This window comes from Bufo bufo, chromosome 3, assembly GCF_905171765.1.
Source record: "Bufo bufo chromosome 3, aBufBuf1.1, whole genome shotgun sequence".
Classification (NCBI taxonomy): Eukaryota; Metazoa; Chordata; class Amphibia; order Anura; family Bufonidae; genus Bufo; species Bufo bufo.
In genome coordinates, this window is record NC_053391.1 from 569067106 (window position 1) to 569094172 (window position 27067).

Sequence of the window (27067 nt, forward strand, 5' to 3'; positions counted from 1 at the left end):
GAAAAATCTGCAACAAAATCCGCAGCATAATCTGCAATAAAAACCGCAACTTTGTCAAATTCGCACCTGTGTGTTTTGTTGCGGAAGTGTGAGGGCACCTTAAAAAATGATTACAGCTCCTTACCTTACAAGCTTCTCTCCACCCAAAGCCTCTGCAATTCAAGACTTCAAGACTAGGGATGAGCGAACCCGAACTGTATAGTTCGGGTTCGTACCGAATTTTGGGGTGTTCGTGACACGAACCCGAACATCTACGTAAAAATTCGAGTTCAGTGTTCAGCGCTTTCTTGCCACTTTTTGAAAGGCTGCAAAGCAGCCAATCAACAAGCGTCATACTACTTGCCCCAAGAGGCCATCACAGCTATGCCTACTATTGGCATGGCTGTGATTGGCCAGTGCAGCATGTGACCCAGCCTCTATTTAAGCTGGAGTCACGTAGCGCCGCCCGTCACTCTGCTCTGATCAGTGTAGGGAGAGAATGCAGCTGCTGTTAGGGCGAGATTAGGCAGGGATTAACTCAGCAAAAACACTTAATGAAGTGATCGATCTACAGCTGTGAATCATTCAACTTCTGCTAGTTAATTGCTCACTGTTTTTAGGTTGCCCAGAGCGTTTTTCTGTCACTTTTTTCTGGGGTGATCGGCGGCCATTTTGTGTCTTGTGGTGCGCCAGCACAAGCTGCCACCAAGTCAATTTAACCATCAATAGTATTTTTTTTTTTCTTTGCTATATCCGACATCAGGGGCTTGGCTGTGCTTATTGTCACCCCTAGAAACTCAGGATAAAATTTTCTATATTTTATTGAGGGGTGAAATTCACTTGCAAAAATAGCAATCCCCTAAATCTGGTGTTCCAGCTGTGGCTAGCCAAGTGTAATACTGTCTGCTGTCTGGCAAAGGATATATTTTTTTCTGGGGTGAAATTCAATTTCCAAAATAGCAATACCCTAAATCAGTGGTTTCTGCTGTTGCAGGCCGAGTGTAAATCTGTCCGTAAAAGGGGATATCACACTCAGCGTGCATCTCCAAGTGTATTTTTTTACGTAAAAGGGTATATTACACAAAGTGTTAAATTGCAATTGCTGATAGCATAAGCCTTTAAATTTGCACGCACTATTGTGCATCTCATAGTGTATTTCTGTCCGTAAAAGGGTATATTACACTCAAGGTGCAAATACAAGTGCTGACAGGGTCATCCTCAACAACTTCACACGCTACCGTGCATCTCCAAGTGTAATTCTGTCCGTAAAAGGAAACCTTTCATCCAGGGCCTAAATACTAGGCCTACAATTTATATTCAGCTAAATCTGTGGTTACTGCTGTGTCTGTATTAGTGTAATACGGTACATAAATAGATAGCCAGAGAGTGTTAGGTGCCTGTTAAAAAAGGCCTGAATTTGAATTCAATACATTGGGCCAAATAATTTTTTTCTTATTGTGGTGAAAGGTAAAAATTAGGAAAACATTTAGTAAGGGACGCGGACGCGGACATGGTCATGGTGGTGTTAGTGGACCTTCTGGTGCTGGGAGAGGACGTGGCCGTTCTGCCACATCCACACGTCCTAGTGAACCAACTACCTCAGGTCCCAGTAGCCGCCAGAATTTACAGCGATATTTGGTGGGGCCCAATGCCGTTCTAAGGATGGTAAGGCCTGAGCAGGTACAGGCATTAGTCAATTGGGTGGCCGACAGTGGATCCAGCACGTTCACATTATCTCCCACCCAGTCTTCTGCAGAAAGCGCACAGATGGCGCCTGAAAACCAAGTCCATCAGTCTGTCACATCACCCCCATGCATATCAGGGAAACTGTCTGAGCCTCAAGTTATGCAGCAGTCTCTTATGCTGTTTGAAGACTCTGCTGCCAGGGTTTCCCAAGGGCATCCACCTAGCCCTTCCCAAGCGGTGGAAGACATAGAATGCACTGACGCACAACCACTTATGTTTCCTGATGATGAGGACATGGGAATACCACCTCAGCACGTCTCTGATGATGAAACACAGGTGCCAACTGCTGCGTCTTTCTGCAGTGTGCAGACTGAACAGGAGGTCAGGGAGGAAGACTGGGTGAAGACGATACAGGGGACGATGAGGTCCTAGACCCCACATGGAATGAAGGTCGTGCCACTGACTTTCAGAGTTCAGAGGAAGAGGCAGTGGTGAGACCGAGCCAACAGCGTAGCAAAAGAGGGAGCAGTGGGCAAAAGCAGAACACCCGCCGCCAAGAGAGTTCGCCTGCTACTGGCCACCGCCACCTGGGACCGAGCATCCCAAAGGCAGCTTCAAGGAGTTCCCTGGCATGGCAGTTCTTCAAACAATGTGCTGACGACAAGACCCGAGTGGTTTGCACGCTGTGCCATCAGAGCCTGAAGCGAGGCATTAACGTTCTGAACCTTAGCACAACCTGCATGACCAGGCATCTGCATGCAAAGCATGAACTGCAGTGGAGTAAACACCTTAAAAACAAGGAACTCACTCAGACTCCCCCTGCTACCTCTTCTGCTGCTGCCTCGGCCTTTTCCTCCACCTCTGGACTTACGTTGGCACTTGCCGCCCAGCAAACAGAGGATGTACCACCAACACCACCACCTCCGTCACCAAGCATCTCCACCATGTCACACGGCAGCGTTCAGCTCTCCATCTCACAAACATTTGAGAGAAAGCGTAAATTCCCACCTAGCCACCCTCAATCCCTGGCCCTGAATGCCAGCATTTCTAAACTACTGGCCTATGAAATGCTGTCATTCAGGCTGGTGGACACAGACAGCTTCAAACAGCTCATGTTGCTTGCTGTCCCACAGTATGTTGTTCCCAGCCGCCACTACTTCTCCAAGAGAGCCAAGCTTTCCCTGCACAACCAAGTATCCGATAAAATCAAGTGTGCACTGCGCAACGCCATCTGTGGCAAGGTCCACCTAACCACAGATACGTGGACCAGTAAGCACGGCCAGGGACGCTATATCTCCCTAACTGCACACTGGGTAAATGTAGTGGCGGCTCCACCCCAGGCGGAGAGCTCTTTGGCACACGTCCTTCCGCCGCCAAGGATCGCAGGGCAACATTCTTTGCCTCCTGTAGCCTCCTCCTCCTACTCTGCTTCCTCCTCCTCTTCTTCCACCTGCTCATCCAGTCAGCCACACACCTTCACCACCAACTTCAGCACAGCCCGGGGTAAACGTCAGCAGGCCATTCTGAAACTCATATGTTTGGGGGACAGGCCCCACACCGCGCAGGAGTTGTGGCGGGGTATTGAACAACAGACCGACGAGTGGTTGCTGCCGGTGAGCCTCAAGCCCGGCCTGGTGGTGTGCGATAATGGGCGAAATCTCGTCGCAGCTCTGGGACTAGCCGGTTTGACGCACATCCCTTGCCTGGCACATGTGCTGAATTTGGTGGTGCAGAAGTTCATTCAGAACTACCTTGACATGTCAGAGCTGCTGCATAAAGTGCGGGCCGTCTGTGCGTGCTTCCGGCGTTCACATCCTGCCGCTGCTCTCCTGTCTGCGCTACAGCGTAACTTCGGCCTTCCCGCTCACCGCCTCATATGCGATGTGCCCACCAGGTGGAACTCCACCTTGCACATGCTGGACAGACTGTGCGAACAGCAGCAGGCCATAGTGGAGTTTCAGCTGCAGCACGCACAGGTCAGTCGCACTGCGGAACAGCACCACTTCACCACCAATGACTGGGCCTCCATGCAAGACCTGTGTGCCCTGTTGCACTGTTTCGAGTACTCCCCCAACATGGCCAGTGGCGATGACGCCGTTATCAGCGTTACAATACCACTTCTATGTCTACTTGAGAAAACACTTAGGGCGATGATGGAAGAGGAGGTGGCCCAGGAGGAGGAGGAGGAGGAGGAAGAGGGGTCATTTTTAGCACTTTCAGGCCAGTCTCTTAGAAGTGACTCAGAGGGAGGTTTTTTGCAACAGCAGAGGCCAGGTACAAATGTGGCCAGACAGGGCCCACTACTGGAGGACGAGGATGAGGAGGAGGTGGAGGAGGATGAGGATGAAGCATGTTCACAGCGGGGCGGCACCCAACGCAGCTCAGGCCCATCACTGGTGCGTGGCTGGGGGGAAACAGAGGACGATGACGATACGCCTCCCAAAGAGGACAGCTTGTCCTTACCTCTGGGCAGGCACACATGAGCGACTACATGCTGCAGTGCCTGCGCAACGACAGCAGAGTTGCCCACATTTTAACGTGTGCGGACTACTGGGTTGCCACCCTACTGGATCCCCGGTACAAAGACAATGTGCCCACCTTACTTCCTGCACTGGAGCGTAATAGGAAGATGCGCGAGTACAAGCGCACGTTGGTAGACGCGCTACTGAGAGCATTCCCAAATGTCACAGGGGAACAAGTGGAAGCCCAAGGCAAAGGCAGAGGAGGAGCAAGAGGTCGCCAACGCAGCTGTGTCACGGCCAGCTCCTCTGAGGGCAGGGTTAGCAAGTTTTTTCACCACGCCACAGGTAACTGCACCACCACCTGATACAGAACGTGTTAGCAGGAGGCAACATTTCACTAACATGGTGGAACAGTACGTGTGCACACCCCTCCACGTACTGACTGATGGTTTGGCCCCATTCAACTTCTGGGTCTCCAAATTGTCCACGTGGCCAGAGCTAGCCTTTTATGACTTGGAGGTGCTGGCCTGTCCGGCGGCCAGCGTTTTGTCTGAACGCGTATTCAGCACGGCAGGGGGCGTCATTACAGACAAACGCCTGTCTACAGTCAATGTGGACAAGCTGACGTTCATAAAAATGAACCAAGCATGGATCCCACAGGACCTGTCCATCCCTTGTGCAGATTAGACATTTATAACTACCTCCCCTTAACCATATATTCTTGTACTCCAGGGCACTTCTTCATTCAATCCTATTTTTTTAATTTTACCATTATATTGCGGGGCAACCGAAAGTTGAATGAACCTCTCCTCTGCCTGGGTGCTGGGGCCTAAAAATATCTGACAGTGGCCTGTTCCAGTGGTGGGTGACATGAAGCCTGATTCTCTGCTATGACATGAAGCCTGATTCTCTGCTATGGGACCTCTCTCTTCTGTCTGGGTGTTGGGGCCTAAAAATATCTGACAGTGGCCTGTTCCAGTGGTGGGTGACATGAAGCCTGATTCTCTGCTATGGGACCTCTCTCCTCTGTCTGGGTGCCGGGGCCTAAAAATATCTGACAGTGGCCTGTTCCAGTGGTGGGTGACATGAAGCCTGATTTTCTGCTATGGGACCTCTCTCCAATTGATATTGGTTAATTTTTATTTATTTTCTTTTATTTTAATTCATTTCCCTATCCACATTTGTTTGCAGGGGATTTACCTACATTTTGATGCCTTTTGCAGCCCTCTAGCCCTTTCCTGGGCTATTTTACAGCCTTTTTAGTGCCGAAATGTTCGGGTCCCCTTTGACTTCAATGGGGTTCGGGGCGAAGTTCGGGTCGAGTTCGGATCCCGAACCCGAACATTTTCGGGAAGTTCGGCCGAACTTCTCGAACCCGAACATCCAGGTGTTCGCTCAACTCTATTCAAGACTTTAACTGCTGTCTCTTTGAAGACTATGCTTACTTCCTAGAAGTACTGTAACATGAGAGCAAATCCTCCGCCCCCTTCTTATTTTCAAGGATTCCATGGTTTCTTGCTGCACTCAGGATACAACCTCCCTGTAGAATTTCTATAGGCGTTGTCTAATGACCAATTATTCCAGGAACATTACTTTTTCACCTTGAATTCATAGGCCCTGTTAGTATAGTATATGCATAATGTAGTATATATGTATAATATACATTTGCAAGCACTTGCTATGTGGCCCAGAGGTTGGGGGTTGTACATCCAGTAAAGGAAATGCACAGCAGAGCATCATCACAGGTCCTTCAACCCCCAACAGCATAGAAAAGATCTAAAGTCTATTATAAAACTATCAGCGGTGCCTATCGATTGACTGCTAATTGTCCTATAGGATAGACTTGCATTGTTAGTTCACAGTGCTGTGTACGCCAGTGATCAATTGTAGCATTGACTGTGCGTGTAGCTCAACGCCGGGACTATTCTAATCCCTATGTTCTTTTATTATTATTATTATTATTATTATTATTATTATTATTATTATTTATTATTATTAAAGCACCATTCATTCCATAGCGCTGTACATATGAAAAGGGGTTCACATACATAATACAGACAATTGCACTAATCATAAACAAGACGAGTTACAAACTGGTACAGAAGGAGAGAGGCCCCTGCCCGCGAGGGCTTACAATCTACATGGTATGGGAGAAGGACACAGTAGGTGTGGGTGAAGTTGGTCATGGCAGTATGGAGGCAGCAGGGTCACTGGTTGTAGGCTTGTCTGAAGAGGTGGGTTTTCAGGTTTCTTTTGAAGTATTCCACTGTAGGTGATATGTTGGGGTAGCGAGTGTATGGGGGATGCACGGGAGAAATCTTGGAGGCGATTGTGGGAAGAGGCGATAAGAGGAGAGGAGAGAAGGAGGTCTTGTGAGGATCGGAGAGTGCGTGTGGGGGTGTATCGGGAAAGTAGCTCAGAGATGTAGGGAGGGGACAGGCTATGGACGGCCTTGTATGTATTTGTTAGTACTTTGAAGTGAATTCGCTTGGCAATGGGGAGGCAGTGAAGAGATTGGCAGAGGGGAGAGGCAGAGGAGTAATAGGATGAGAGGTGGTTTTTAGTCGGGCAGCAGAATTGAGGATAGATTGGAGGGGTGCGAGAGTGCTAGATGGAAGGCCACAGAGGAGAGTGTTGCAGTAATCTAGGCGGGAGATGATGAGGGCATGTACAAGCATTTTCGCAGATTCTAAGTTAAGGAAAGCACGGATGCGGGAGATGTTTTTGAGTTGGAGGCGGCAGGTGGTGGAAAGTGCTTGGATGTGCGGTCTGAAGGAGAGGGCAGAATCCAAGGTCACTCCAAGGCAGCGGACTTGGTTGACCGGGGAGGGTGTGCAGCCATTGATCGTGATAGATAGGTCTGTTGGGTGAGTTGAGCAAGATGGGGGAAAGAGGATGAATTCTGTTTTATCCATGTTAAGTTTTAGAAACGAGAGGAGAAGAAGGAGAGGAGAAGATAGACATTGTGGGATTCTGGATAGTAAGGTGGTGATGTCTGGACCAGAGAGGTAGATTTGTGTGTCGTCAGCGTAGGAGTGTCACGGAACCATGAACCAGACGTACAACAGGAGATAAGTGAAAATAAGAAGGCTTTATTGAAAATAAAGCTGTAAAGCAAAAGTCCAAACGGATGGTGAAACCGAGCAGAGTCTTTGCGAAGCCAGAGGTCAGGAACCAGAAGGGTAGTCAGACGAAGCCAGGATCAGGAACCAGCAGGGTAGTCAGACGAAGCCAGGATCAGGAACCAGCAGGGTAGTCAGACGAAGCCAGGATCAGGAACCAGCAGGGTAGTCAGACGAAGCCAGGATCAGGAACCAGAAGCAGCAGCAGTCTTAGAAGCATGTGAACACAAGAGGACCAAGCAAGGAACTGAAGCCACAGACCTCCTATATATATGAGCTAGGCATCCAGCTCCTCCCAGGGGAAGGAGGAGCCGCAGGGTGGAAGGCTACAAGAAACCCAGAAACCTAAGATGGCCGCCAGCACATGTCAAACGAAGGAGAGCAGCAAGCAGGTAAGACCATGACAGTACCTCCCCCTCAAGGGCCCCTCCTCCGCGGAGCACAAAACGGTTTCTGAGGGAAGCGTGCGTGGAAGGCTCGGAGCATGTGGCAGCAACTCGAAATAAATGCCCACCTGGTTAAGGAAACCTCGGCACTGAGTTGGCTCTCCCCCAAAGCGCTGTGGAAGAGGGGCAGAACCGGTCATACCCCGAAACACCGCAGGCGCAACAACAGGTGTCGGGGTAGACTCTGGCGCAACAACCGGAGCGGCAGTAGGAGCGAGCCCAGGAGCGACAACCGACCCATCGGCAACGGGAGCGAAATGAGCCGTGCGTTTAAGCAGGGTTTGCAACGCCACAGCGAACCGACCCAACAGGTGATCCTGCTGATCAAGTCTGGCAACCAGCGTGGGTAGCGAGGATGGCCCTGTACCGTCAGAATTCATGGCTTGGTCCTAATGTCACGGAACCATGAACCAGACGTACAACAGGAGATAAGTGAAAATAAGAAGGCTTTATTGAAAATAAAGCTGTAAAGCAAAAGTCCAAACGGATGGTGAAACCGAGCAGAGTCTTTGCGAAGCCAGAGGTCAGGAACCAGAAGGGTAGTCAGACGAAGCCAGGATCAGGAACCAGCAGGGTAGTCAGACGAAGCCAGGATCAGGAACCAGCAGGGTAGTCAGACGAAGCCAGGATCAGGAACCAGCAGGGTAGTCAGACGAAGCCAGGATCAGGAACCAGAAGCAGCAGCAGTCTTAGAAGCATGTGAACACAAGAGGACCAAGCAAGGAACTGAAGCCACAGACCTCCTATATATATGAGCTAGGCATCCAGCTCCTCCCAGGGGAAGGAGGAGCCGCAGGGTGGAAGGCTACAAGAAACCCAGAAACCTAAGATGGCCGCCAGCACATGTCAAACGAAGGAGAGCAGCAAGCAGGTAAGACCATGACAAGGAGTGATACTGAAAGCCATTGGACTCTATGAGCTGTCCCAGGCCAAAAGTGTAGATAGAGAGGAGGGGTCCTAGGACAGAGCCTTGCGGGACACCAACAGAGGGAATGAGACGAGGAGTTGGTGCGGGAGTGGGAGACGCTAAACGTCCGGTCTGTGAGGTATGATGTGATCCAGGAGAGGGCCAGGTCAGTGATGCCAAGAGATGAGAAAGTTTGCAACAGAAGGGAGTGGTCAACAGTGTCGAAGGCAGAGGACAGGTCAAGGAGAAGGAGGACAGAGTATTGTTTCTTGGTTTTGGCTGTCAGTAGGTCATTGGTGACTTTGATGAGGGCAGTCTCAGTCGAATGGTGGGGTCGGAAGCCAGATTGTAGGCTGTCAAAGAGGGAGCAGGAGGAAAGGTGAAAGGACAGTTCAGAATGGACATGTTGTTCAAGTAGCTTTGAGGCATACAGAAGCAGTGATATAGGGCGATAACTGGACAAAGAATTTTTGAGGATGGGTGTAATGGTAGCGTGTTTAAAAGCAGAGGGGAAGACACCAGAGGTTAGTGATAGGTTGAAGAGATGAGTTAGGGCTGGGATAAACACTGTGGTGAGGTTAGGGATGAGGTGGGATGGGATTGGGTCAAGTGCACAGGTGGTGAGATGTGATCCGGAGAGTAGAGTGGAGAGTTTTTCTTCTGTAATGGTGGAGAAGCGGGTTTTGGGAGAAGAGGACCGAGCAGTTGTGTAGAGGGTCTGTGGGGACTGTGTAGTGAAGCTTTCTCTGATGTTGACTATCTTTTGTTTGAAATATTTGGCAAAGTCCTCAGCTGAGAAGAGAGGAGAGGGTGGGGGACGGAGAAGGGAGTTAAAAGTGCTAAAAAGTTGTTTAGGGCTGTGGTCCAGGGAAGATATGAGAGATGAGAAGTAGGCCTGTTTTGCATCAGCGAGTGAGGATTTGAATATGAGGAGGGATTGCTTGTATGCGGTGAAATGATCTTTTGAATGGAATTTCTTCCATCGCCGCTCAGCAGCCCTGGAAGCTTGTCTGAGTTTTTTGGTCAGGTTGGTGTGCCAGGGTTGTCTGTTAATTTTTTGGGTTTTGTTGTGTGTGAGGGGGGCAACAGTGTCCAGAGCTGTACTTATTGTGGTGTTATATAGGGTGGTAGCAGCATCTGGATCTTGGAGGGAACAGATGGTAGAGAGTGGGAGAAGAGAGTCAGAAAGCAAGCAAAAGTCTAGATGTTTAAGGTTCCTGCGAGGGTGTGCTAGTGTGTGGACCGGGGGAGCAGCAGAAGAGACCAATGAAGAGAAGGTGAGTAGGTTGTGGTCGGATAGGGGGAGAGGCAAATTAGAAAGGTTAGATAGGGAGCAGAGGCGGGTAAAGATAAGATCCAAAGTGTGACCATCTCTGTGGGTGGGAACTGAAGACCACTGTGATAGGCCGAAGGAGGAAGAGAGCGATAGGAGTTTAGAGGCGGCTGAGTGGCAGGTGTCAATAGGGATGTTGAAGTCACCCATGATGATAGTGGGGATGTCGGCAGAAAGAAAGTGTAGTAGCCAGGTGTTAAAGTGGTCAAGAAAGATGGTGGCTGGGACTACCTCTTGAAGCTCATCAAGAGTGTGCAAAGCAGTAATCAAAGCAAAAGGTGGCTACTTTGAAGAACCTAGAATATGACATATTTTCAGTTGTTTCACACTTGTTTGTTATGTATATAATTCCACATGTGTTAATTCATAGTTTTGATGCCTTCATAGTCATGAAAATAAAGAAAACTCTTTGAATAAGAAGGTGTGTCCAAACTTTTGGTCTGTACTGTATGTATGGACAGCTGAGAAACTAATTCCTATCACACTACCTAACACCCTGCACTGGAACCTATCAGCTACACTATATCACTATCTAACCTACACTGACTATCTCCCACTAACTATCTGTATTATATATATATATATATATATATATATATATATATATATATATATGAGCTAACTAACTAACTAACTATCTAATGTAATTGGATAAGGAATAGGATCCAGATGAAAGCACATAGCACAGCAATGTCACTGCTCTCTCTCAGAACTGAAAAAAAACTGCAGAAAATGGCTACTGGGGAGTTTCCTATATAAGGGGTAGGCAACTTTCCTATTGGTTGCTAGGGATGTTGCTAAGCTTTGACAAAGATATTGCAGCCTTCTGATTGGCCCACAAGTAAGAAGGGAGGCTACTGCTGGAAAAAAAAATCTAGAATATTCTCGATTACAAATATATAGCTGTCACGTCTGTATGTGAGCAACAAGAGCATACACAGTGAATAAGCTACTGACCGGACCCAAACTAGGGAGGATAAAAGGTGACCCCTGTCAGACCCTAAAAGCTCTCCCTATGCTGCTAAGCACATGTCCAGATCCAAATGGTGGATCGAGACATGCCCGCGTACCTAAGGCTGATGACCACTGTAACCCCTACAATAGTGGAAGGGGCACGGCCACCGGTGCCCTGCTCAGAATATGGACGGAACCGGGGTCGCCTCGGATCCAGTCAGAAAACAAACAGAAACACACAATGTCTGCACACTTAACTGAAGGAGCTGCAGCAGCAGTGAAGACAAATCCAAAGTCAGCAGACACTATCCAAAGTACTTGCTTCAGCAGAACTCAGGTTCATAGAAAGATAACACACAAGTGAAGATACTCAAGCGAGAGATACAGCTCAAATGAAAAGTATAATCCACACCCTACAAAGGAGGAGGGGTGATTTAAAGGCAGAGAAATCAAACACAGGAGGGACAGCTGGGAGGAAGTAAAGACATCAACACAGGGGCGGAGAAACAGAGCAGAGGGAACTCCTCCAAGCTCTAGTAGTGACATCATCACAGGGGTGGAGAAACAGAGCTGTGAGAACGTCTCAAAGCTCTGGTAGTGACAGTACCCCCCCCCCCCTCTACGGGTGGACTCCGGACACCCAGGACCCACCTTCTCAGGATGAGCCCTATGAAATGCCCTGATGAGGCGAGTGGCTTTAATGTCCGACAACGGGACCCACATCCTCTCCTCAGGACCATAACCCTTCCAATGAACGAGGTACTGAAGAGAATCGCGGACAATGCGAGAGTCCACAATTCTGGAAACCTCAAACTCCAGATTGCCATCAACCAAAATCGGAGGAGGAGGCAAAGAGGAGGGTACCGTGGGCTGGACATATGGTTTTAAGAGAGATCTGTGAAATACATTATGTATCTTCCAAACCCGTGGAAGATCAAGACGGAAGGCAACAGGATTGACGACTGACAAGATTTTATAAGGCCCAATAAACTTGGCACCCAATTTCCAGGAGGGAACCTTCAGTTTAATATTTCTTGTAGACAACCACACCAGATCACCCACATTCAGGTCCGGACCAGGCACACGTCTCTTATCAGCCACACGCTTATATTTCTCACTCATCTTTCTAAGATTACTCTGAATCTTTTGCCAAATGGTAGACAAAGACGAGGAAAATCTCTCCTCCTCGGGCAAACCAGAAGGAGCCCCTCCCGAGAATGTCCCAAACTGCGGATGGAACCCATATGCACCCCATTAAATTTCCCCATTAAATGGGAAAAAATACTGTTAACAAAATGCTGAAAGACGGCCGGAGCATTAATCAGGCCGAAAGGCATAACGAGATTCTCAAAATGCCCGTTAGGGGTATTAAAGGCCGTTTTCCATTCATCCCCCTCTCTGACCCTGACTAGGTTGTACGTGCCTCTCAAATCCAATTTGGAAAAAACCTTGGCCCCAACAATTTGGTTGAAGAGGTCCGGGATCAGAGGAAGGGGGATAGGGATCGCGAATCGTGATACGGTTCAGCTCCCTAAAATCTAGGCAAGGTCTCAGAGAGCCATCTTTTTTTTTAACAAAAATAAACCCAGCGGCAATAGGTGATTTTGAGGGACGAATATGCCCCTTATCGAGACTCTCAGAGATATAGGTTCGCATTGCGATTCTTTCTGGTTGTGAGAGATTGTAGAGGTGTGCTTTTGGCAGCTTGGTGCCGGGAATGAGGTTAATGGGACAGTCAAACTCCCGGTGAGGAGGTAGCTCCTGAACACCGCTCTCGGAAAACACGTCCGAGAAATCAGAGAGAAATAATGGCACAGTTTTAGTAGACACCTCTGCCAAAGTCGCTGTGAGACAATTCTCTCTACAAAAGTCACTCCACTCATTTATTTGCCTTCCTTGCCAATCAATAGTGGGGTTATGTCTAGTGAGCCAGGGTAACCCCAAAACTAGAGGAGAAGGCAATCCGTTAAGGACAAAACAAGAAATATCCTCCACATGAGTGTCACCTACAGCTAACTGGATATTGTGAACAATGCCCTTCAGGGATCTCTGTGAGAGTGGAGCAGAGTCAATAGCAAAAACAGGTATATCCTTTTCTAATGTGCAAACCTGAAAACCATGCATGGCTACAAATTGAGTGTCAATAAGATTGACGGCCGCTCCACTATCGACAAAAATTTCACAATAAATGACTTTGCTCTCTAGCGCCACCTTGGCAGAAAGGAGAAAACGGGAACTGCAGGTCAGAGGAAAAGCATCAATTCCTACATCAACTTTGCCCAAAGTAGCAGATGAAGCAGAGCTTGATGATTTACCTTTTGAGGTTTTTCTCTTATTATCACTCTTAGTACAGTTCATGAATTTCCTAGACGGACAAACATTTGCCAAATGACCTATGCCCCCACAACAAAAACACACCATTCTCTGAGGATTAAATCCTCCTTTATCAGGGGCAAGTCGACCTAGCTGCATGGGCTCCTCCTCAGAGGGGACCGAGACAGGATGAGGCCCCTGCACACTGAATGAGTCTGCACCACTGCCCCTAGACTGACAATGGCTGGACAGAGAGGTCTCGTTTCTTTCTCTTAGACGCCTGTCAAGGCGTACCGCCAATGACATGGCAGACTCTAAGGACGTTGGTCTCTCATGGAAAGCAAACGCATCTTTCAATCTCTCTGAGAGACCATGACAGAACTGACTCCGGAGTGCAGCATCATTCCAACCTGAATCAGCTGCCCATCTCCGAAATTCAGAACAATAAAGCTCCGCAGACAGTTTGTTCTGGCATAAAAAACGTAAGTTGGATTCAGCCAGAGCAACACGATCCGGGTCATCATATATCTGCCCCAGGGCCACAAAAAATCTTTCCACGGATCGAAGGGAGGGATCCCCCGATGGCAGCGAAAAAGCCCAAGTCTGAGCATTACCCCTGAGCAGGGAGATTACAATCCTCACCCTCTGCTCCTCATTACCAGAGGAATGGGGACACAAGCAAAAATGGAGTTTGCATGCCTCTCTGAAGCGAACAAAATTCTCACTGCCCCCGGAGAACGTTTCCGGAAGTGAGACCTTTGGCTCGCAACAGACTCCATGGGCCGGAGCATAGCCCAATGCATGAAGCTGAGTCATAGATTGACGGAGATCCGCTACCTCCAAAGAAAGACCCTGCATATGGTCAACCAGGTTAGAAAGCGGATCCATGTCAAAAAGGACGGTTATGGTGGATTATAATGTCACGTCTGTATGTGAGCAACAAGAGCATACACAGTGAATAAGCTACTGACTGGACCCAAACTAGGGAGGATAAAGGGTGACCCCTGTCAGACCCTAAAAGCTCTCCCTATGCTGCTAAGCACATGTCCAGATCCAAATGGTGGATCGAGACATGCCCGCGTACCTAAGGCTGATGACCACTGTAACCCCTACAATAGTGGAAGGGGCACGGCCACCGGTGCCCTGCTCAGAATATGGACGGAACCGGGGTCGCCTCGTATCCAGTCAGAAAACAAACAGAAACACACAATGTCTGCACACTTAACTGAAGGAGCTGCAGCAGCAGTGAAGACAGATCAAAAGTCAGCAGACACTATCCGAAGTACTTGCTTCAGCAGAACTCAGGTCCATAGAAATATAACACACAAGTGAAGATACTCAAGCGAGAGATACAGCTCAAATGAAAAGTATAATCCACACCCTACAAAGGAGGAGGGGTGATTTAAAGGCAGAGAAATCAAACACAGGAGGGACAGCTGGGAGGAAGTAAAGACCTCAACACAGGGGCGGAGAAACAGAGCAGAGGGAACTCCTCCAAGCTCTAGTAGTGACATCATCACAGGGGTGGAGAAACAGAGCTGTGAGAACGTCTCAAAGCTCTGGTAGTGACAATAGCACTATATTCTACATCTTCGCTAATTCTAAAATTGCCGATATTAGCGATAAAAATTTGCGATTAGAATATTCTCGATCAACACTACTCTATTCCAGGGCTCCTTGCCACCACTGCTGAGACTGTTAGGAAGAAGGTTAACCAGGGCACAAAGTCCTGGCATGGATGGCCATTCAGGGGGGCCTGCCCCTCAGAACTTTCATGCATGCCCGCGCACTATGCAGCATCAGGTACTTCCCTAGGTTCCCATTCGAGGAGGAATACCCTTGCTCCTCTTTTGGGAGTGCCAGTTTGCTTAGGCCCTGTTGGATGCCCTGAAAATTGAACTCAGAGAAGCAGCCTGATGTTCAGTTCCGTGCTTTGCTGACTCTGTTTTCAGGATGCTCTGTGGCTTGCCAGGAAATACCTGATGATGAACTGGGAGAGGATGTCCATCCAGGACTGCCACAGACTGGTTTGCAGTTTGCTTACAGACTACTCCATCATGAACAGTCTGGACATCGATGAAGAAGAGGATTAAAACCCCTCTCCTTCCCTCCTCTCCCTTCGGTCTGTCTGTCTTTCATAAATGCTTCAGGCCTGCGACTCTCCTCCCTCTTCCCACTTCCCTGTCCTCCCTTACCCTATCACTTGTCTGACTCTTGTTGATTGTAGTGTGACGTTTTATTAAAATGTCAGTGTGGTGCTGTGCATAGTGTATAGTACAGAATCCGTGCCTATGCTGTACATTGCTCCCATGCACTAGGTTTATGTGTAGTATTTATTGTACTGTGTCCCAGTCTGCGCTACATCACAGTATACAGCTATCTGCCGATGACGTTTTGGCTTAATTATTATCTCAACTAAAGGCCTATTTAAAAGGTTGAACGTTGACTTCATATATCATATAGCTTGCTGCTTTTCCAAGGCTGCTAGTTCAAGTGCTGCTGTAGAAGTGCATTGGAGATATTCAGGAGACTAACAGTCTAACTCAGAGTTTTTTTCACTGTAGCAGATCTTCAGTGGTGTTTCTGGTGAATACTCAGACACTGTGTTTCAAGAGGCTGCTAGTTCAAGTGCTGCTGTAGAAGTGCATTGGAGATATTCAGGAGATACTCAGGAGGTAATCTGGAGGTGGATACAATCTAAACAAGTAAGATTTGTTTGTTTAAAATCTTTCCCCTCTTTACAATGGCAGATCTGGTTCTGTGCAGGAATTGTTGTGCTTTTATTTCAGGTTCCACTCTTCAAAGGTTTGGATACTGTCTGATCTGTAGACAGCTCTCCATAATGCAGCAGGAAATTACCTTTTTGAAATATGAGATTTTTAAATTAACCACTAAACAAACTCAGGCTGAGAACATTGCAATGCCACTGCCACAGAGGCCCCCTAGAAATGGAAGGTGGTTTACTGTAGGTTCAGGTAGACTGAGAGTTGTGGATAGAAGGCATGTCCCACAGTCTGTGGCTCTCCATAATTCATTTGCAGCACTTTCAGAGTGCAAGAGCAACAAGGAGGATGGCTGAAGCACAGTGGGTGAGAAACAATCATTTCCCATGCCTTGGATTCAGACAAAAAGGTGAAGGTGAGGATTGATAGTAAGCAGCTGTTGGTGGGCGATTCCATCATAAGAGGTGTGAAGTTTGAGGAGAATGGTGTTGTGAGATGTCTCCCTGGTGCTACCGCTAGCAGGGATAGACGACGGATCCTAAATATAGTTAGGCAAGCAAAGCAGGAAAGGGAAGTGGATGTTATTCTCCATCTTGGGACAAACAATCTGGCTTGCAATGAGGTTTCAAAGGTGAAAGAAGCTTTTCATACACTTGGAAAGGATATACGGGAGGTTGCATCAACTGTTTCATTCTCTGCAGTTTTGCCTGTGCATAACCTTCAGCATGACAGGAAGATGCGCATTAAGGAATTCAATGTATGGCTTGGTGAATGGTGTCTGAACCAAGGGTTTGGCTTTGTGTCTCATGATAGCTCTTGTTGGAATGGAAAAGAACTGTACAAGAAAGATGTTTTGCATCTTTCTCTCAAGGGAACGAATGTCCTCGGTGAACAGTTCCAAGTATTTGCTAAGACGCATTTAAACTAGGAAAGGGGGGCAAAAGAGTCCAGCAGTCCGACTGCCCCCCGGAACAATGCCAGAAGAGGCCAGTAGCACAAAGGTTAAGAAATGACAAGCTCAGAGTCTTGTCTACAAATGCTCGCAGTCTAGGGAATAAGATCAATGAGCTTGAGGCTATAATGGCATCTGAGAATATAGATGTAGTGGCTGTTACTGAGACGTGGTTCAAGGGGAGTAATGACTGGGATATATCAATACCAGGGTTCTCTCTATACAGGAAAGACAGAGAAGGCAAGAAGGGGGGAGGGGTGGCCCTGTATGTGAAAGATAGCATAAAATCGAATTTGATACTAGTTAGCGAGAACAATTTAGAGTCAGTTTGGGTTACCTTGCAGCTTGATAATCATAAAGTAACTCGTGTAGGTGTTATATATAGACCACCTACCCAAGTCAAAGAATTAGATGATCTACTAGTTGAGGAAATAGCTAAAATGACATTGAAGGGGGAAGTTATCATTATGGGAGACTTCAATCTTCCAGATGTAAACTGGAAAACCAAAATAGCTAGTTCTGCCAAGAGTACAGATATTCTAAATTCCCTACTGGGATTATCTCTACAGCAAGTAGTGGATGAGCCAACTCGGAAGGAGGCCATTTTAGATTTAGTATTCACAAATGGGAATTTGGTATCTGATATTACTATAGGGGAAAGCTTGGGATCTACTGATCACCAGTCAGTGTGGTTTACTATAAGCACAGTGACTGAGTTACACCACACAAAAACAAAAGTTTTAGATTTTAGAAAAACTGACTTTTCTAAAATTAGATTAGTGGTATACGAGTCCCTATCAGACTGTCACAGTTTCATTGGAGTCCAGGAGAAATGGGACTACTTAAAAGTGGCACTATTGAAGGCAACAGAAGATTGCATTAGGCTTGTCAGTAAAAGCAAAAAAAGGAAGAGACCACTGTGGTACTCAGCAGAAGTGGCCAAAATCATTAAAAACAAAAAGATAGCATTTAGGAATTATAAAAAAAATCAAAACGAGGATGACAGACAAATTTATAAGATTAGGCAGAGAGAGGCCAAACAAGTTATAAGAGCTTCTAAAGCACAGGCAGAAGAGAAATTAGCTCAGTCAGGGAAAAAAGGCGATAAGGTATTCTTCAGATACATAAATGAAAAAAGGAAACTAAAACAAGGAATTACCAAATTAAAAACTAAAGAAGGAAGGTATATGGAAGAAGATAAAGAACTAGCTGACTGCCTCAATGACTACTTCTGTTCAGTTTTTACAAAGGAAAATGAAGGAGAAGGACCTCAGTTGGGAAAGAAGACTAATGAATCTTCTGACGCATGTCTCTTTACAGAGGAAGAGGTTCTAAGTCAGCTGTCTAAAATTAATACAAATAAGTCACAGGGGCCTGATCGGATACACCCAAAGCTATTAAAAGAGCTCAGCGGTGAACTAGCAAAACCATTAACAGATTTATTTAACCAATCACTGGCAACAGGAGTCGTCCCAGAAGATTGGAAATTAGCAAATGTTGTGCCCATTCACAAGAAAGGTAGTAGGGAGGAATCGGGCAACTATAGGCCAGTAAGCCTGACATCAATAGTGGGGAAATTAATGGAAACCATACTTAAGGAGAGGATTGTGGAACATCTAAAATCCCATGGATTGAAAGATGAAAAACAGCATGGGTTTACTTCAGGGAGATCATGTCAAACTAATCTTATTGATTTTTTTGATTGGGTGACTAAAATAATAGATGGAGGAGGTGCAGTAGACATCGCTTATCTAGACTTTAGTAAGGCTTTTGATACTGTCCCACATAGAAGGCTTATCAATAAAGTGCAGTCATTGGGCTTGGACTCCCATATTGTTGAATGGATTAGGCAGTGGCTGAGGGACAGGCAACAGAGGGTTGTAGTCAATGGAGTATATTCAGACCAAGGTCTTGTTACCAGTGGGGTACCTCAGGGATCTGTTCTGGGACCCATATTGTTTAATATCTTTGTCAGCGAAATTGCAGAAGGCCTCAATGGTAAGGTGTGTCTTTTTGCTGATGACACAAAGATTTGTAACAGGGTTGATGTTCCTGGAGGAATACATCAAATGGAAAAGGACTTAGGAAAACTAGAGGAATGGTCAAAAATCTGGCAACTAAAATTTAATGTTGATAAGTGCAAGATAATGCACCTGGGACGTAAAAACCCAAGAGCAGAATATAAAATCAGTGATACAGTCCTAACCTCAGTATCTGAGGAAAGGGATTTAGGGATCATTATTTCAGAAGACTTAAAGGTAGGCAGACAATGTCACAGAGCAGCAGGAAATGCTAGCAGAATGCTTGGGTGTATAGCAAGAGGAATTACCAGTAGAAAGAGGGAGGTGCTCATGCCGCTCTACAGAGCACTAGTGAGACCTCATTTGGAGTATTGTGCTCAGTACTGGAGACCATATCTCCAGAAGGATATTGATACCTTGGAGAGAGTTCAGAGAAGAGCTACTAAACTGGTACATGGATTGCAGGATAAAACTTACCAGGAAAGAATAAAGGACCTTAACATGTATAGCTTGGAAGAAAGACGAGGGGATATGATAGAAACTTTTAAATACATAAAGGGAATCAACAAGATAAAAGAGGAAAGAATATTTAAAAGAAGAAAAACTGCTACAAGAGGACATAGTGTTAAATTAGAGGGGCGAAGGTTTAAAAGTAATATCAGGAAGTATTACTTTACTGAGAGCGTAGTGGATGCATGGAATAGCCTTCCTGCAGAAGTGGCAGCTGCAAATAAGGTGGAGGAGTTTAAGCATGCATGGGATAGGCATAAGGCCATCCTTCATATAAGATAAAGCCAGGGGCTATCCATAGTATTTAGTATATTGGGCAGACTAGATGGGCCAAATGGTTCTTATCTGCCGACACATTCTATGTTTCTATGTTTCTATGACTTATTGGAAAGCTGTCTTACATCTGGTGGCATCAGAGTCAGAGCTTGTTAAGAACTCATTTGCATATCTTCTTCCCAGAATTTCAGAGAAGCATGCATGGCCTATAAGATTCCACAAGCCGATTAAAGCACTCTCCATAATGTGATATAGTACCCCCACCCAAATCCTGACCTAGGCCTCTCACCTGGTTAAGCCAGTACTCTCTGCTCTGTACTGATGAGGGGCAATCACCCTGAAACAGCTGTCTGCAGATGAGATGCTGGCTTAATTATTATCCAAGTCATGTCTCAAGGCCTAATTAAAAAGTTGAACATTGACTTATAGGATCTTTATGTACCTTATATCTGATGGCATCAGAGGTAGAGCTTGTTAAGAGCTCATTTGCCTATGAAGCGTGTTTCAGCACCTGGCATTTTTATTGGTTATTTTTTTCTAGGAAAATTCATAAATTATATGGAACAAAAAATATTTTGTTATTGTAATCAAGAATTCTTTTGATTACCATCAGTGGGTATTTTTTTCCCCTTGAATTTTTTTGTGGGCCTAGCCAGTGGACCTGGAAGACCCAATTTTGTAGGCACCTTTTCAAGAACATAATTGTGAATTAAATGGAGCTGTACAGATTTAGTATTCCAAGTAAATGTATTTTATTTCTTTATTTTTTCAAGTCACATAGTTTCTCTGTAGGCTTTTCATTCTCTCTCACAAGTCCCTACATTTGATGTGCAAGTCCTCCAGTCCATCTTCCATCGTTAAATGGCATTTATCATGCAGACAGTTAATGTAAGTGTCACGGCCATGGCTATGACCGTGACTCCTGAACCGCATGCGGTTGTCAGCGGTTTTCTTTGGTGTTCAATCACAGGTGAGGGCTGTGGTATTTGCCTCACCTGTGGTTGCCGCTGGCAACAGTGTGTATGTGGCAGCGTAGCAGGCTGAGCTGTGCCATTGCAGCTCGCTACGTTGTGCATGCGGTTTTGAGTTATGTGTGTATGTGTGCACTTCCTTTTTATGTTATTGTGTGCACGTCTCCTTTAAGTGGTGTTTTCCCTTCCCTGGTGTTGGAAGGGTTAATCTCCTTCCTAGTGTGTGTGTCCGACTGTGGGGTGTGTCCGACTGTGGGGTGTGGCTTCTTGGCCTATAAAGCCTCACTGCTTTTGCAGGCCTGCAGGTTGCTTCAGCCATGCTTAGCTGAGAGCAGCCTCATGTCTTTATTACCTGCCAGTAAGAGCCACCCCTGTGGTCATAACCATAATGTCGCTTTAAGTTATTTCTAGTTATGTGTGATGTCCGTGTGATGTTTTATATGTGATTTTGTGCAGCTATGGATCTGGGTCCCTGTGTGGGGATGCGTTTGTGATCTACACCCTGCTAACACAGGGATCCAGTCAGCAAGGCTGTGGCAGGTAGGTGGAACTCTTTGTTCACCTGCCATATCCATAGAGCTGTTTATGTCTCCCCTTTTCCTGCAGCTTGGCCGTTGAGACTCCTGCTCCTCCGTGTCTAGGAGGAGTGGGCTTGTCTTACTCAGCTCCTAGGTGAGGGTCATCTTGAGGGCTAGCAGGGACTTTTAGGTTCCGGAGCATGGGCCCTCCTACCATCAAGGTTGGCTCATGTAGCTAGGAGCCAGGGTCAGGTTAGGGATGCGTTTAGGAGGTGACCTGCTCCCTAATCCTGTCTTCATGGCCAAGCAGCCGTAACATCACCGGGCTTCACACGGCTGAGGATTTCCCCCATCCTCAGCCGTGACAGTATGACCACAGTCGCTTCTTACGTGGCGCTCCCTCGAAAGAGGGTAAAGCATGCACTGCTGTCTACGGATGGGGTGCATGCGCGTTCTCCGGAGGGAGAGCGTTATGGGGCTTTCACCATTTGCGGTGAGTGGCATTCCCAGCTCACCGTTGTCCGTGTTGGTGTCCCCTTTTTGTTTGTCTTTCCCCTCCCCCCCTCCCATTGTTTCTTATGCCTCACCAACTTTCCCCTTTTGTTGTTGGGAGGGGCTTTGAGGGGTGGGAGTATGCATCCCTCGAAAGAGGGTGTAGCATGTACCGCCGTCTGTGAAGGGGTACATGCGCGCTCTTCGGAGGGAGAGCGTTCTGGGGGTTTCGCCTCTGATAGCGCGGTGAGTGGCGTTTCCCCGCCATCCCTTCACCGTTGCCTCGTGTGGCGTCCCCCTGATTTTACTACACGTGGTGTGTGTCTGGTATGCGGTATGCATACCTTCGAAAGAGGGTGCAGCATGCAGTGCCATATCCTTGTGGCCTGCATGCGCGTTCTCCGGAGGGAGAGCGTTCCTGGGGGTTCTCCGTTAACGGCACGGTTGGTGGCTTATTCCCCGCCACCTTACCTTCCGTGTCCGTGTTGGGGATCCCTCGTCCCTCTCCATGTTCTTATCTCTGGTCGTCTGCTGGCAGCACTCCGTAAGTGGTCCGGCTGCGTGCTGGTTAGGAGTGTCTGCTGGCAGCGACTGGAGTGGGGACGTGAGTGGAGAGTCCCCTCGTCCACTCTCAGTGGTTCCATTTCCGTGTCGCTGGTGCGGGCTGCAGGCCTCGTCGGACTGGCTGTGTTGTGTGCTGGGAGAGGATGCAGCTGACAGCGACTTTCTGGGAACCATGTCCTGAGAGTGGACGTCCCCTTCTCTCATCCCCTTGTGTGAGTCCCTCACGTGTCTTTTTTTTGGTGGGGGGGCTTTGAGGGGTGGGAGTGTCACGGCCATGGCTATGACCGTGACTCCTGAACCGCATGCGGTTGTCAGCGGTTTTCTTTGGTGTTCAATCACAGGTGAGGGCTGTGGTATTTGCCTCACCTGTGGTTGCCGCTGGCAACAGTGTGTATGTGGCAGCGTAGCAGGCTGAGCTGTGCCATTGCAGCTCGCTACGTTGTGCATGCGGTTTTGAGTTATGTGTGTATGTGTGCACTTCCTTTTTATGTTATTGTGTGCACGTCTCCTTTAAGTGGTGTTTTCCCTTCCCTGGTGTTGGAAGGGTTAATCTCCTTCCTAGTGTGTGTGTCCGACTGTGGGGTGTGTCCGACTGTGGGGTGTGGCTTCTTGGCCTATAAAGCCTCACTGCTTTTGCAGGCCTGCAGGTTGCTTCAGCCATGCTTAGCTGAGAGCAGCCTCATGTCTTTATTACCTGCCAGTAAGAGCCACCCCTGTGGTCATAACCATAATGTCTCATTAAGTTATTTCTAGTTATGTGTGATGTCCGTGTGATGTTTTATATGTGATTTTGTGCAGCTATGGATCTGGGTCCCTGTGTGGGGATGCGTTTGTGATCTACACCCTGCTAACACAGGGATCCAGTCAGCAAGGCTGTGGCAGGTAGGTGGAACTCTTTGTTCACCTGCCATATCCATAGAGCTGTTTATGTCTCCCCTTTTCCTGCAGCTTGGCCGTTGAGACTCCTGCTCCTCCGTGTCTAGGAGGAGTGGGCTTGTCTTACTCAGCTCCTAGGTGAGGGTCATCTTGAGGGCTAGCAGGGACTTTTAGGTTCCGGAGCATGGGCCCTCCTACCATCAAGGTTGGCTCATGTAGCTAGGAGCCAGGGTCAGGTTAGGGATGCGTTTAGGAGGTGACCTGCTCCCTAATCCTGTCTTCATGGCCAAGCAGCCGTAACATCACCGGGCTTCACACGGCTGAGGATTTCCCCCATCCTCAGCCGTGACAGTAAGGCACTAAAGTATTGAGTTTATCCCTATTGCCTCTTTTGCTGGCTTGCTTCATTTTTCCATCACATTATACACTGCTCTTTTCCTCGCAGATACAAGGTGGCCAGGACGGGAGCTGCTGTACATGTGTACTTATGCATGGTCCTGGCCACCAGAGAGGCTGGCGCCTTTTCCTATAGTGTGCAAGCACGGCCTCCACTGCTGGATTGCAGGGTGGTCATAACCCCTGGATACAAACAGGGTATAATGTGCTGGAAAAATGCATCAAGCCAGTAAAGGAGGCAATATGGACAATCACAATACATTAGTAAGTGCCTTGTGTTAACTTTGTCTACGTGATAAATACCATTTCCTGAAGTGACACAACCCCTCTAGGGTCCGGCTACAAGATCACGTGTCACGCGACATTTATGTTAGGACAGTGTTGCGTGACACTTTGTGTAATGATAATGACATTGCCTGTGACATCACATGTGACATGCTGCAACTGCTACGCATCCAAGTCAGATATTTTTGTGTGGCAGTCGCAGCATGTCATACACCGTTGACTATCATTACACAAAGTATCGCGAGACATTGCTTTAGCCTTTTTTGCCGCTTTACACATGTCGATGTGTGGCCCGACTCTTAACAGTGCTCCAGATAGCTTGATTGATAGTTTCAGAGTAGAGAGTATTTCCTTGGCTATTAACTCTGCTTTTTAAGGCTGTTAGGTGCCGGCAGTTATGTAGAGGACGGCGCAGGGTTATTAAGACCGACGTCTAAAATGCTGGTCTTAATAAATGAACCCATTAGGACGAGTTCAGTGACATTCCTAGGATACTGGTTGTTTGCTTTGTCTCCCATTATAACCTGTGAGGTATATGCTGGTATGAGGTATTTCTTTGTTTTGTTTTTTGTCCTTTAGTAGAATCCTGCTATTTGGTAAGAGAGGGTTTCTGGGCCCAAGCAGCAGGAAGTACAGGAGTTACACACATTGCAGGGATAAATGACACAACAAGATTTTTGAAAAGTTAAGTAAATGCAGTATGTTTAATCTTTTAATACTTGGCATGTATGAATCACTGTTAGAATAGGCCAATTCCTATGACAGACTACATACTGCCAAAGGCCTCTTTCACGCCATCAGTGTTTGGTCAGTAGTTTTGCATGAGTATTTGCAAGCCAACCAGGAGTGGATCCAAAACACAGAAGAGGCACAAATATTTCTAGCATACTTTTTCTCTGTAGGTTCTACTCTGGTTTTGCCTTACAAATACTGACCATTGACACTACATCCAGTGTCAATACTTGCATTCTCTTCTGTTGCAGAATATTAATTCCGCAGTGGTTTTTGGTTGCGAATTTCCTGTAGATGAATGTCTCCATTTTTTTTTTAATGGAGATGCAATCCGCACAGAACATTGCAACAAAACTCACAAACTAAATTCCTATCCTTATCTGCTTCAGAAAAATCTGCAACAAAATCTGCAGCATAAACTGCAATAAAAACCACAACTTTGTCAAATCCGCACCTATGGGTTTTGTTGCATTAAATTCCTCAAACCCTAAAAAATGATTACAGCTTACCTTACAAGCTTCCCTCTTCACCCGAAGCCTCTGCAATCCAAGACTTTAACTGCTGTCGCTTTGAAAACTATGCTTACTGCCTAGAAGTAACATGAGATAACAAATCCTCCGCCCCCTTCTTTTCAAGGATTCTGGTCTCATGGTTACTTGCTGCACTCAGGATACAACCTCCCTGAGGAATTTGTATAAGCGGTGTTGTCTAATGACCAGTGAATCCAGGAACATGACTTTTTTCAAGCTGAATTCATAGGCACTGGTAGTATACTATATGTATAATGCAGTATAATGTATAATAGCCTTTTGAGGCAATCACTGCAATCAAGTAATTTCTGTAACTCTCAATGAGACTTCTGCTCCTGTCCACAGGTATTTTGGCCCACTCCTCATGAGCAAACTGCTCACTGGCATACTCCAATACTGCAGACCATGCAGCTACTATGGCGCCCGTGGGGAAAAAGGGCCCACAGTGGAGGATAGGCCCTGCCCCCTAATTACACTCATTATGTCTAACTCCAGTATAGTATCCCTATCACTAGTTGAGAAAGCTCTAGGACCTGTGATGATGTCTTGAACATCTAGTAAGGGAACTGCAAAGAACATGGTGTAGTTCACTGGTTAGATAGAAGCATCTTCCAGGACATGTGATGACATCATCATCACAGGTCCTGTACATCTAGTAAAGGAACTTCACAGCAGAGCATCATCACAGGTCCTTCAACCCCCAACAGCATAGAGAAGAACTGCAGGATGAGCTCTCCACTCAGACTAGAATAGAGTGGTAAGAGAAAGTCCTCCACCTTTATCTTTATTTGCACCCCATTCCCTATTTGTACGCATAATCTATACATACATATAGTACTGCATACAGTTACAATCACTATTACCTCATGTACCTCACACAGTGACCATAATATATAACTGGCTACATATGTCTGTACACGCTGCATCTATCTTACCTTATAGCATTCTTGCTATGGTGCTATGGGGCCCAGTCCTCTATGTATGCTCCTGGCTCCAGATGTTTCAGGTTTGAAGGTTGCCTTCTCCAGATGCTCCAGACTCCAATGCCAGACTCCAATGCCATTCTTGGATGTTTTTGGATATATATAAAAAGATTTATATATATATATATATATATATATATATATATATATATATATACATATACAGTCAGGTCCATTAATATTGGGACATCGACACAATTGTAACATTTTTGGCTGTATACACCACCACAATGGATTTGAAATGAAACGAACAAGATGTGCTTTAACTGCAGACTGTCATCTTTAATTTGAGGGTATTTACATCCAAATCAGGTGAACGGTGTAGGAATTACAACAGTTTGCATATGTGCCTCCCACTTGTTAAGGGACCAAAAGTAATGGGACAGAATAATAATCATAAATCAAACTTTCACTTTTTAATACTTGGTTGCAAATCCTTTGCAGTCAATTACAGCCTGAAGTCTGGACCGCATAGACATCACCAGACGCTGTGTTTCATCCCTGGTGATGCTCTGCCAGGCCTCTACTGCAACTGTCTTCAGTTCCTGCTTGTTCTTGGGGCATTTTCCCTTCAGTTTTGTCTTCAGCAAGTGAAATGCATGCTCAATCGGATTCAGGTCAGGTGATTGACTTGGCCACTGCATAACATTCCACTTCTTTCCCTTAAAAAACTCTTTGGTTGCTTTTGCAGTATGCTTTCGGTCATTGTCCATCTGCACTGTGAAGCGCCTTCCAATGAGTTTTGAAGCATTTGACTGAATATGAGCAGATAATATTGCCCGAAACACCTCATAATTCATCCTGCTGCTTTTGTCAGCAGTCACATCATCAATAAATACAAGAGAACCAGTTCCATTGGCAGCCATACATGCCCACGCCAGGAAACTACCACCACCATGCTTTACTGATGAGGTGGTATGCTTAGGATAATGAGCAGTTCCTTTCCTTCTCCATACCCTTTTCTTCCCATCACTCTGGTACAAGTTGATCTTGGTCTCATCTGTCCATAGGATGTTGTTCCAGAACTGTGAAGGCT

General features: G+C 46.7%; 1 protein-coding gene across 1 annotated transcript in view; it reads right to left on the reverse strand.

The window, feature by feature from the left end:
* LOC120996028 (retinol dehydrogenase 16-like) overlaps window positions 1–25128 on the reverse strand; it is a 50553-nt gene extending 25425 nt beyond the window's left edge. The window contains exon 1 of the mRNA XM_040425683.1: window positions 25028–25128. The gene's annotated coding sequence lies outside the window, so the exon portion shown is untranslated. The remainder of the gene's footprint in view (window positions 1–25027) is intronic.
* Window positions 25129–27067: the final 1939 nt, after the last annotated feature.